The sequence below is a fragment of the Scyliorhinus torazame genome, chromosome 3 (genome assembly GCF_047496885.1).
Source record: "Scyliorhinus torazame isolate Kashiwa2021f chromosome 3, sScyTor2.1, whole genome shotgun sequence".
NCBI classification, from domain to species: domain Eukaryota; kingdom Metazoa; phylum Chordata; class Chondrichthyes; order Carcharhiniformes; family Scyliorhinidae; genus Scyliorhinus; species Scyliorhinus torazame.
In genome coordinates this window covers 63939699-63948793 of record NC_092709.1, presented here as the reverse complement: position 1 = coordinate 63948793, position 9095 = coordinate 63939699, and positions in this window count along the sequence as shown.

Below are 9095 nucleotides of genomic sequence, written 5' to 3'. Positions count from 1 at the left end.
TTTATGGGGAGTGAAGATGGTGAGGGTGGATTATGGAGAGTGGTTTATGGGGAGTGAAGATGGTGCGGGTGGGAGGGTGGATTGTAGAGTGAGTGGTTTATGGGGAGTGAAGATGGTGAGGGTGGATTATAGTGAGTGGTTTATGGGGAGTGAAGATGGTGAGGGTGGGAGGGTGGATTATAGAGTGAGTGGTTTATAGGGAGTGAAGATGTTGAGAGTGGATTGTACAGTGAGTGGTTTATGGTGAGTGAAGATGGCGAGGGTGGATTATAGTGAGTGGTTTATCGGGAGTGAAGATGGTGAGGGTGGGAGGGTGGATTATAGAGTGAGTGGTTTATAGGGAGTGAAAATGGTGAGGGTGGATTGTAGAGTGAGTGGTTTATGGGGAGTGAAGATGGTCCTTTTATAAGTGGGAGTGAAGATGGCGAGGGTAGATTATAGAGTAAATGGTTAATGGGGAGTGAAGATGGTGAGGGTGGATTATAGAGTGAATGGTTTATGGGGAGTGAAGATGGTGAGGGTGGATTATGGAAAGTGGTTTATGGGGAGTGAAGATGGTGAGTGTGGGAGGGTGGATTGTAGAGTGAGTGGTTTATGGGGAGTGAAGATGGTGAGGGTGGCTTATAGAGTGAGTGGTTTATGGGGAGTGAAGATGGTGAGGGTGGATTAGAGTGAGTGGTTTATGGGGAGTGACGATGGTGAGGGTGAGTGTGTGGAATGTAGAGTGAGTGGTTTATGGCGAGTGAAGTTGGTGAGGGTGGATTATAGAGTGAGTGGTTTATGGGGAGTGAACATGGTGGGGGTGGATTATGGAGAGTGGTTTAAGGCGAGTGAAGATGGTGAGTGTGGAATGGTGGATTGTAGAGTGAGTGGTTTATGGGGTATGACGATGGTGAGGGTGGATTATGGAGAGTGGTTTATGGTTGTGAAGATGCTGAGAGTGGGACGGTGGATTGTAGAGTGAGTGGTTTATGCGGAGTGAAGATGGTGAGGGTGGATTATGGATAGTCGTTTATGGGGCGTGAAGATCGTGAGGCTGGATTATGGAGAGTGGTTTATGGGGAGTGAAGATGGTGAGGGTGGATTGTAGAGTGTGTGGTTTATGGGGCGTGAAGATCGTGAGGCTGGATTATGGAGAGTGGTTTATGGGGAGTGAAGATGGTGAGAGTGGATTATAGAGTGAGTGGTTTATGGGGCGTGAAGATCGTGAGGCTGGATTATGGAGAGTGGTTTATGGGGAGTGAAGATGGTGAGGGTGGATTGTAGAGTGAGTGGTTTATAGGGCTTGAAGGTGGTGAGGGTGGCTTATGGAGTGAGTAGTTTTTGGGGAGTGAAGGTGGTGTGGGTGGATTATGGAGAGTGGTTTATAAGTCGTGAAGATGGCGAGGGTGGATTATAGAGTGAGTGGTTTATGGGGCGTGAAGATGGTGAGGGTGGATTATGGAGAATGGTTTATAGGGCGTGAAGGTGGTGAGTGTGGATTATAGAGTGAGTGGTTTATGGGGCGTGAAGTTGGTGAGGGTGGATTATGGAGAGTGGTTTATGGGGAGTGAAGATGGTGTGGGTGGATTATGGAGAGTGGTTTATGGGGAGTGAAGATGGTGAGGGTGGGAGGTTGGATCATAGAGTGAGTGGTTTATGGGGAGAGAGTAGGGTGAATACTGCAATATCCCGGCATGTTGAGAGGAACGAATGAAAGCATTTTTCCCACAGGAGAAGAAGAATCACAATGCCCTGGAGCAAGGACAGACAGGTGGAGGGGGGGAAGATGCCAAACTTTCTTAACCTCAGTCAGGCGAACAAACAAGCTTGGAAATGGCATGCAAATATGGAGCCAGGTCCACAGGTCATGGAGAGACAGAGGTTTTGGATGAGGGTAAGACTCCAATGGACAGGGAAGAGGTTGGTGCAGGATTTGAGAGATATAGGGCTCTGGTTGTAAGACTGACATGTGAAGTGCAGTTCTTCTCTTTCTCACCCATTCAGAAGTATTTGCTGAACTAGATGTCATAGAAGCATTAAAAATAGGAACAGGAGGAGGCCATTCGACCCTTCGAACCTGCTTCACCATTCACTCTGATCATGGCTGATCACGCAATTCAATATCCTAATCCTGTCCTTCCCCCATATCCTTTGAACCCCTTCGCCCCAAGAGCTATATCTAACTGCTTCTTGAAAACATATATTTTTGTCTCAACTTCCTGTGATAACGATTTCCACAGGCTCACCACTCTCTGGGTGAACACATTTCTCTTTATTTTTGCCCTAAATGGCCTACCCCGTATCCTCAGACTGTGACCCCTGGTTCTGGACACCCCCAACCATCTGAAACATCCTTCTTGCATCGATCCAGTCTAGTTCTGTTTGAGTTTTCTAGGTTTCTATGAGATTCCTCCTCATTCTCCTGAACTCCAGTGAATACAATTTTAACCGATTCAATCTCTCCTCATGCGTCCATCCTGCCATCCCAGGAATCAGTCTGGTAAACTTCGCTCCACTCTCCCTCTTACAAAAATATCCTTCCTCAGAGAAGTAGACCAAAACTGCACACAATATTCCAGGTGTGGCCTCACCATGGCCCTGTATAATTGCAGCAAGACATCTCTACTCGAATTCTCTCGCTATGAAGGCCAATATACCATTTGCCTTCATTACCGCCTGCTGCATCTGCATGCTTATATTCAGCGATTGGTGTATGAGGACACCCAGATCTTGTTGCACATTCCCCTCTCCTGATTTATGGCCATTCAGATAATAGTCTGCCTTTCCATTTTTGCTTACATCCGCCGTTCATTTGCCCACTGACTCAACCTGTCCAAAGCACACTGAAGGATCTCCGCATCCTCAAAGAACAAAGAAATGTACAGCACAGGAACAGGCCCTTCGGCCCTCCAAGCCCGTGCCGACCATGCTGCCCGACTAAACTACAATCTTCTACACTTCCTGGGTCCGTATCCTTCTATTCCCATCCCATTCATATATTTGTCAAGATGCCCCTTAAATGTCCTTATCGTCCCTGCTTCCACTACCTCCTCCGGTAGCGAGTTCCAGGCACCCACTACCCTCTGCGTAAAAAACTTGCCTCGTACATCGACTCTAAACCTTGCCCCTCTCACCTTAAACCTATGCCCCCTAGTAATTGACCCCTCTACCCTGGGGAAAAGCCTCTGACTATCCACTCTGTCTATGCCCCTCATAATTTTGTAGACCTCTATCAGGTCTCCCCTCAACCTCCTTCGTTCCAGTGAGAACAAACCAAGTTTATTCAATCGCTCCTCATAGCTAATGCCCTCCATACCAGGCAACATTCTGGTAAATCTCTTCTGCACCCTCTCTAAAGCCTCCACATCCTTCTGGTAGTGTGGCGACCAGAATTGAACACTATACTCCAAGTGTGGCCTAACTAAGGTTCTATACAGCTGCAACATGACTTGCCAATTCTTATACTCAATGCCCCGGCCAATGAAGCCAAGCATGCCGTATGCCTTCTTGACTACCTTCTCCACCTGTGTTGCCCCTTTCAATGACCTGTGGACCTGTACCCCTAGATCTCTTTGACTTTCAATACTCTTGAGGGTTTTACCATTCACTGTATATTCCCTACCTGCATTAGACCTTCCAAAATGCATTACCTCACATTTGTCCGGATTAAACTCCATCTGCCTTCTCTCCGCCCAAGTCTCCAGACAATCTAAATCCTGCTGTATCCTCCGACAGTCCTCATCGCTATCCGCAATTCCACCAACCTTTGTGTCGTCTGCAAACTTACTAATCAGACCAGTGACATTTTCCTCCAAATCATTTATATATACTACAAAGAGCAAAGGTCCCTGCACTGATCCCTGTGGAACACCACTGGTCACAGCCCTCCAATTAGAAAAGCATCCCTCCATTGCTACTCTCTGCCTTCTATGGCCTAGCCAGTTCTGTATCCACCTTGCCAGCTCACCCCTGATCCCGTGTGACTTCACCTTTTGTACTAGTCTAGCATGAGGGACCTTGTCAACGGCCTTACTGAAGTCCATATAGACAACATCTACTGCCCTACCTGCATCAATCATCTTAGTGACCTCCTCGAAAAACTCTATCAAGTTAGTGAGACACGACCTCCCCTTCACAAAACCGTGCTGCCTCTCACTAATACGTCCATTTGCTTCCAAATGGGAGTAGATCCTGTCTCGAAGAATTCTCTCCAGTAATTTCCCTACCACTGGAGTAAGGCTCACCGGCCTGTAGTTCCCGGGATTATCCTTGCTACCCTTCTTAAACAGAGGAACAACATTGGCTATTCTCCAGTCCTCCGCGACATCCCCTGAAGACAGCGAGGATCCAAAGATTTCTGTCAAGGCCTCAGCAATTTCCTCTCCAGCCTCCTTCAGTATTCTGGGGTAGATCCCATCAGGCCCTGGGGACTTATCTACCTTAATATTTTTTAAGACACCCAACACCTCGTCTTTTTGGATCACAATGTGACCCAGGCTATCTACACCCCCTTCTCCAGACTCAACATCTACCAATTCCTTCTCTTTGGTGAATACTGATGCAAAGTATTCATTTAGTACCTCGCCCATTTCCTCTGGCTCCACACATAGATTCCCTTGCCTATCCTTCAGTGGGCCAACCCTTTCCCTGACTACCCTCTTGCTTTTTATGTACGTGTAAAAAGCCTTGGGATTTTCCTTAACCCTATTTGCCAATGACTTTTCGTGTCCCCTTCTAGCCCTCCTGACTCCTTGCTTAAGTTCATTCCTACTTTCCTTATATTCCACGCAGGCTTCGTCTGTTCCCAGCCTTTTAGCCCTGACAAATGCCTCCTTTTTCTTTTTGACGAGGCCTACAATATCACTCGTCATCCAAGGTTCCCGGAAATTGCCGTATTTATCTTTCTTCCTCACAGGAACATGCCGGTCCTGTATTCCTTTCAACTGCCACTTGAAAGCCTCCCACATGTCAGATGTTGATTTGCCCTCAAACATCCACCCCCAATCTATGTTCTTCAGTTCCCGCCTAATATTGTTATAATTAGCCTTCCCCCAATTTAGCACATTCATCCTCGGACCACTCTTATCCTTGTCCACCAGTACTTTAAAACTTACTGAATTGTGGTCACTGTTACCGAAATGCTCCCCTACTAAAACATCTACCACCTGGCCGGGCTCATTCCCCAATACCAGGTCCAGTACCGCCCCTTCCCTAGTTGGACTGTCTACATATTGTTTTAAGGAGCCCTCCTGGATGCTCCTTACAAACTCCGCCCCGTCTAAGCCCCTGGCACTAAGTGAGTCCCAGTCAATATTGGGGAAGTTGAAGTCTCCCATCACCACAACCCTGTTGTTTTTACTCTTTTCCAAAATCTGTCTACCTATCTGCTCCTCTATCTCCCGCTGGCTGTTGGGAGGCCTGTAGTATACCCCCAACATTGTGACTGCACCCTTCTTATTCCTGATCTCTACCCATATAGCCTCACTGCCCTCTGAGGTGTCCTCTCGCAGTACAGCTGTGATATTCTCCCGAACAAGTAGCGCAACTCCACATCCCCTTTTACATCCCCCTCTATCCCGCCTGAAACATCTAAATCCTGGAACGTTTAGCTGCCAATCCTGCCCTTCCCTCAACCAGGCCTCTGTAATGGCAACAACATCATAGTTCCAAGTACTAATCCAAGCTCTAAGTTCATCTGCCTTACCCGTAATGCTCCTTGCATTAAAACATATGCACTTCAGGCCACCAGACCCGCTGTGTTCAGCAACTTCTCCCTGTCTGCTCTGCCTCAGAGCCACACTGTCCGTATTCCCTAGTTCTCCCTCAATGCTCTCACCTTCTGACCTATTGCTCCCATGCCCACCCCCCTGCCATACTAGTTTAAACCCTCCCGTGTGACACTAGCAAACCTCGCGGCCAGGATATTTATGCCTCTCCGGTTTAGATGCAACCCGTCCTTCTTATACAGGTCACACCTGCCCCGGAAGAGCTCCCAGTGGTCCAGATAATGGAAACCCTCCCTCCTACACCAGCTGTTTAGCCACGTGTTTATCTGCTCTATCTTCCTATTTCTAGCCTCACTGGCACGTGGCACAGGGAGTAATCCCGAGATTACAACCCTCGAGGTCCTGTCTTTTAACTTTCTGCCTAGCTCCCTGAACTCCTGCTGCAGGACCTCATGCCCCTTCCTGCCTATGTCGTTAGTACCAATATGTACAACGACCTCTGCCTGTTTGCCCTCCCCCTTCAGGATGCCCTCTACCCGTTCGGAGACATCCTGGACCCTGGCACCAGGGAGGCAACATACCATCCTGGAGTCTCTTTCACGTCCACAGAAGCGCCTATCTGTGACCCTGACTATAGAGTCCCCTATTACTATTACTCTTCTGCGCTTTGACCCTCCCTTCTGAACATCAGAGCCAGCCGTGGTGCCACAGCTCTGGCTGCTGCTGTTTTCCCCAGATAGGCTATCCCCCCCGACAGTATCCAAAGGGGTATATCTGTTCGAGAGGGGGACAACCACAGAGGATTCCTGCACTGACTGCCTGCCCTTTCTGGTGGTCACCCATTTCTCTGCCTGCACCTTGGGTGTGACCACATTTACATAACTGCGATCTACGACGCTTTCCGCCACCTGCATGCTCCTAAGTGCATCCAATTGCTGCTCCAACCGAACCATGCGGTCTGTGAGGAGCTCCAGTTGGGTGCACTTTCTGCAGATGAAGCCATCCGGGACGCTGGAAGCCTCCCGGACCTGCCACATCTCACAGTCAGAGCACAGCACCCCTCTAACTGACATTGCATCAATTAATTGAAATTAAAATGAAAATTTGTCTTTTTTTTAATAATATTTTTTTTTAAATTTCATATGGAGTTTACACATTCACCCCGTGTTTGCGTGGGTTTCCCCCCTACAACCCAAAGATGTGCAGGGTAGGTGGATTGGCCACGCTAAATTGCCCCTTAATTGGGAAAAATTAATTGGGTACTCTAAATTTGTAAAAAAAATGTAATAATTTCCCCAACACCATTTTTCTACTTGATCTCCTTCAGTTCCTCTCTCTCTCTTAACTCTGCATTTCCTAACATTCCTGGTACGTTATTTGTGTCCTCATTTGTGAAGACAGAAACCAAAGTATGTATTTAGTTGCTCAGCCATTTCTTATAATCATGGGATTATAAATTCCCATTTCTGACTGTAAGAGACCTACATTTGTCTTAACCAATCTTTTACTCTTCATGTACCTGTAGAAACTTTTACAGCCAGTTTTTATATTCCCTGCAAGCTTACTCTCGTACTCTCTTTTCCCCTTCTTAATCAACCCCTTTGTCCTCATTTGCTGAATTCTAAACTGCTCCTAATCCTCAGATCTGTTGTTTTTCTTGGTCAATTTGTGTTCTTCTTCCTTGGATCAAATACTATCTCTAATTTCCTTTGTAAGCCATGGATTGGCCACCTTTCTGGTTTTACTTTTGTGCCAGACCGGAATAAACAATTATTGCAGATCCCCCGTGCGCTGCTTGAATGTTTGCCATTGCCTATCCACAGTCATCGTTTGAAGTAACATTTCCCGATCGATCATAGCCAACTCACGCCTCATTTCATCGTAGTTTCCTTTCTTAAGATTCAGGACCCAGGAGGTCCATTCAGAGCAGAAGCAAGACTGCATTCACTCTGACTTTGTGATGATGGTCAATGCTGCCATTTTTGCTTTCTCCCTCAGATGGCTCATCATCATGAGCCAAAAGGACCCTGAAGGCCCTTGATCCCCACGGATAAATAGCTGACAGATGCACCCACATCACATCCTTCCTCTGCACCATCCATCAGTGCAAAGGCAGGCATGTCAGTGGGTAGAAGCGTATTGAAACAGATCTTAATGCACAACGATGAAGGCATATCACACTCACTTGAGGAGCTAGCAGAGGCAGAGAGTCCCCAGGGCACCAGCAGCTGGAAGATTGCTGAAACTAAGGAAATTCAGCATGTCCACACTGACTCTTACCAACTTTTACAGATGCAACCTAGAAAGCATCCTATCTGACTGTATCACAGCCTGGTATGGCAATTGCTCAGCCCAAGACCGCAGGAAACTTCAGAGAGTCGTGAATACACCCCAGTCCATCACACAAACCTGCCTCCCATCCGTTGACTCTATCTACAACTCCCGCTGCTTGGGGAAAGCGGGCAGCATAATCAAAGACCCCTCCCATCCGGCTTATTTGCTCCTCCAACTTCTTCCATCGGGCAGGAGATACAAAAGTCTGAGAACACGCACAACTGATTCAAAACCAGCTCCTTCCCTGCTGTTACCAGACTCCTAAACAACCCTCTTATGGACTGACCTGATTAATGCTTCACCCGATGCCCAGTGTCTACGTATTTACATTGTGTACCTTGTGTTGCCCTATCATGTATTTTCCTTTTTATTTTATTTTCTTTTCATGTACTAAATGATCTGTTTGAGCTGCTCACAGAAAAATACTTTTCACCGGACCTCGGTACACGTAACAATAAACAAATCCAGTCCAAGATTTATAGGGCCCTATTATATTGAATTTCAATGTTCCCTTTTGTCCAGGGTGAATCAAGGGGATAGACTGGATGTATACTGGAGATCATTTCTGTTGATCCATCCTTTTATTTTTAATTTAGAGTACCCACTTCTTTTTTCCAAATAAGGGGCAATTTAGCGTGGCCAATCCACCTACCCTGCACATCTTTGTGTTGTGGGGCGAATCCCATGCAAACATGGGGCGAATGTGCAAATTCCACACGGACAGTGATGCGGGGCCGGGATTGAACCTGCATCCTCGGCACGTGAAGCAGCAGTGCTAACCACTGCACCACCATGCCTCCCCTGTTGATCCATTCTTAAACAAAAGGAAGTGAACTCCCTGGATGGCTGTAACTATGGTCAAAATTCTCCATTTGGGAGACTACAGGCTGGATTCTCCGCACCCCGACACTGAAATCGCGTCTGGCGACGGGGCAGAGAATCCAGTTTCCCGCATGGAATCGGGACTGGCACCGGTTCCCCATTTCTCCGGGCCCTGAAAAGAGGATGCATATCCCCGTACCTGAGGCCATTGTTGGAGGCCCGCTCCACCAT